The sequence below is a fragment of the Pan paniscus genome, chromosome X (assembly GCF_029289425.2).
Source record: "Pan paniscus chromosome X, NHGRI_mPanPan1-v2.0_pri, whole genome shotgun sequence".
Classification (NCBI taxonomy): Eukaryota; Metazoa; Chordata; class Mammalia; order Primates; family Hominidae; genus Pan; species Pan paniscus.
The window spans coordinates 100,415,154-100,419,292 of record NC_073272.2 but is presented as its reverse complement, the minus strand read 5'-3'; positions in this window follow the sequence as shown (position 1 = coordinate 100,419,292).

Here is a 4,139-nt window from a genome sequence, read left to right as displayed (position 1 = left end):
GCTTCGTGGTGGGGCGGTGCGGCAGGGGATTCTGGCAGGCAGAGTATCGGAAACAGAAAACGTCATTCATCGGTTTTTCCACACTTTGGTGCCCACGCGCCTGGGATATGGCATGCAGGGCAGGTCGTTGTATCAACCCGGAAAGGCAGACCCTGCCGGGTTTGGAGGAAATCCAGGGGGCACCTCAGGAGGACAGGGTTAGGGGAGAAGCAAAGGAAGGAGCCAAGAGCGCTACCTTTGAGGGACTTGTCCGAAAAAGGAAGACGGTAAAATAGCCACAGAATTGGAGGCATGGACGTTTTTATTAATTCCACATGTATTAAAAGTATATGGGCCGGGCGCGGTGGCTCATGCCTGTAATGCCAACACTTTGGGAGGCCGAGGCGGGCGGATCACCTGAGGTCGGGAGTTCGAGACCAGCCTGACCAACATGGAGAACCCCTTTTCTACTAAAAATACAAAATTAGCCGGGCGTGGTGGCGCATGCCTGTAATCCCAGCTGCTCAGGAGGCTGAGGCCAGAGAATCGCTTGAACCCGGGAGATGGATGTTGCGGTGATCCGAGATCTGCCATTGCACTCCAGCCTGGGCAACAAGAGCGAAACTCCATCTCCAAAATAAAAGTATATGAAATATGATAAATATTTAGAAAAAATTAATAAGTGCTAGTTTACACCGTGAAGCATATCACTTTAAGAAGTAATTCTGGTAAAGATGGAAAGTTTGAGAAGAGTATACCCATTTCCATGACTCTAGAGTCCCATTTGCAATCACTGTGTGACCAAGAGGACACCTTGTGTAATGGAATGGTCCAAAAGGAGATTTACAGCTCTGTAGAAGGCACAGTTTCAAAGAGTTTTGGTGTGTCATTGTTCCGTTGTGGTGAACTTTTGCTAAATGCATGTACGGCTGAGTATATTTCTAACTCAGTGTTTGGCAAACTTACATAAACAAAAGATTAACCTGGGGTCTTTGAGTAAGAGTATAGATTCCTGGGGCTCCACCCCAGCCCTATGGAATGGGACTCCAGGGAAAGAACTTGGGAATCGTTATATTTAAACAAGTGCCACTGGCGATTCTTAGGGTCAGGTAATTTGAGAAGCATTGTAGTTATTGAGGTAGCTTTATGGCAGCATTTAAGACACGCATGCTTTCTTATGAAATTTCCCTTAAAGTAGTTCTCAAAGTTCTCAACCCTTGTGGAGGAGCATTTTTGGAAATGTACAGTGGCATTTTCAGTTGTTGCAATGACTACTGCTAGGGGAAGAGAAGCCAGAGATGATAAATGGACTGCCATGTCCAAGGCAGTTCTACAGGATGAACCCCTCCCCCCATTGAATGCCAATGATGTCTCTCCCCTTGAGAAACACTTAATATCAGCCATATTAGACCAAATGGACCCTGGATCTGAATGCTATGTTGCACTGCCAGCCTTGCATAAATAATTTTTACTTTAGCCTTCTTACAACTGTGTAGCTGATCCCAATGAATTAGTAATAATAAAAGCTAACATTTATTAAGCACTTGCTGTGTCCTCATTGTATTAGTTTTCTATTGCTGTGTAACAAATTTCCACAAACTTAGTGGCTTACAACCCTCATTTATTAGCTCACAGTTCTGTAGGTCAGAAGTTTGGGTGGACATGAGTGGGTTCTTTGCTTAGGATCTCACAAGGCTGAAATCAAGGTGTTGTACTCTTATCTGGAATCTTTGGGAGAAGAATCAGCTTCCAAGCTCATTTTTCTTGTTGGCAGAATTTGGTTGGCTGTGGTTGTAGGACCGAGGTCCTTGTTTCTTTGCTGGCTATTGGCTGGAGGGCTGTAGCTCTTAGCTCCTAAGGGCTTCTTTTTGGTCCTTACATGTGGGTTTCTACATCTCAGAGCCAGTGATGGCACATTGAAACCTTCTGATGCTGTGAATCTCTGACCAGAGATTCTCTCTTTTAACCAGCTGGGGAGAACTCTGCTTTTAAATGGCTCTTGTGTTTAGGCAAGGCCTACCCAGATAATCTCCCTGTATTAAAGTCAACTGTGCTATGTGAAAACCTAATCATGAGAGTAAAATCCATTATAATCACAGTCTTAGGAATTATGCAGGGCAAATACATCAAGAGGTCAAGAAATCTTGGAGCCAGTCAACTGTACCCATTTTATTGATAAACATGTCTAAAGAAGTTTCAGTAACTTTGCCTAGGTCCCACAACAAGCAAGCTAAGGCATGGTTTGAGCTCAGGTTGCTCTGGCTCCAGAGACTGCTTAATTGTTATATCTCCTGCCTCTCAATGTAACTGAGGAAATATGGATGGCTCAGCATATTTTGTCACTGTTTTTAGGAAAGAGTACAGAACATGTGACCTGGTGATGGTGGGTCCGTGGCTCATAACAATGAGCTACTCAAGAAAAGGGTGGGGGACTTAGCCAGGGCTTGTTCTGCTATCATCAGCCGTCTGTGGGAAATAGACTATTGATTCTGTGACTTCAGCAACCAACTTCACTCTACTGGTTATAAAAGAGGAGGTGTGTGCAAGGGATGTATCCCAAGTGCTTGCTTTTTTATATTTAGATTTCACTTATACACTGTGTGCTAGTGACTCCTGCCTCAGTGCCTGTCTTGTGAGAGTCTTTCCCTTCATTGATATACTCCCTGAGTGACAGCATTTCCTTTGCCTCCAGTTTATAGCAAAATGAAGACAGAAGGTGGGATGTTTCATGCTGTTGTTGATGTTATGACTGAGCCTCAGTTAACGATGTAGGTATGATATGAAAAGGTAGGGGGAACACAAGCAAAGAAGCATTTCTACAAAAAACAGGACTAAATATATAGGGTAAATGTTATTTGGGGCTTTGAATGGAGGAGAAAGGGAACCTAGTGGAGAATCAAAGAATTTGGGAGACCACAGTCATGATTTGTGGGGCACTGGCAGAAAACTTTGTTGAAAAGTCCTGAGTTCTTAACCAGTCATGTCGATGACACTAAGAATCTTGAGTGAGGTAAACGCAAGTGAAACAAGCAGAGATATTCAAGACTGTGAAGGCACAGAGACTTGGGTTCTTTCTCCCAGTCATAAAAGATTAAATTTCTAAGGCTGGGGTACATACTACTTCATGTTTGATCCATGTTTGAACCTCTTCAAAGAGTCATGGAATAAAATCCCTCATTGGTCTCGCAGGGGATATCTGGAAAGGCAGCAACTCCTGGATAGTTGTCATTGCATGAAAAAGGTGCCAGATGAGACTGGTAGCATTACCTGTGTTAAGAGAAATCTTCAATGAGCAGCGCCTGCAAGAGCTAAGGAAACTTGTAGCCAGAGAGCACCTGAATGCTGACGTGGATTCTGATCAATTACAGGATGAAGATATCAATTGGTCTGCTTTCTAGAAAGAAATATCACTCTTAAGTTCTGCACTGCTGCATTATCAGGCTGGTTCTACAGCAATGTCTATACTTTCTGGGAATATTTGAGGGTTCAGCCCTGTGGCTACTCTACAGAGAGTTGTCTAGTCCATCAAAACTGATCATGTTGTAGCATTTTCATTTTTTATTTCTTAGCTAATAGATTTTATTCTCAATACACACTGCATGCATTTCTTTTATTCCTTTCCCAGAATCCTGTTCCTTCAAAGAAGGTTCAGAGTTGTTCACCTGCTCAAAGGATGTGTTATGAGATATGTTGTTTGCTAGACGGCCAGGGAGTTCAACTGAATTGGAGGAAGATTTGCCCTATTCTTGGCCATGGCATGGTGACCTCTTATTACTGAATAAGGACTGCTTCAAAGCCAATCATTGGGGAAAACTAGGTAAGAGGGAGAAGTCTTTGAGATTTTGTTTTGTTTAAGAACCAGAACAATGGGATATTGTTGGCTAGCACATGGCATCCAGGGTTTAGCAAAATGAAGGTGAGTATTCACCAGATAGCACTCAAACTCAAACAGTGTGCTGTTGGGTAAGTGTGGCTGGGTAAAGTGTGTGGATAATGGTATCAGATTGGGGAAAATGGAGTGATAATGACTAAGAAGAGCTAACATTTGCGAAGGGCTATATAGACTACAAGGCTTCTCTACATGGATCTCATTTGATTCTCACAAAACCCATGAGATCATTTTAGTATGTTACCTTTTTTTTGTAGTAAAATATAAATAA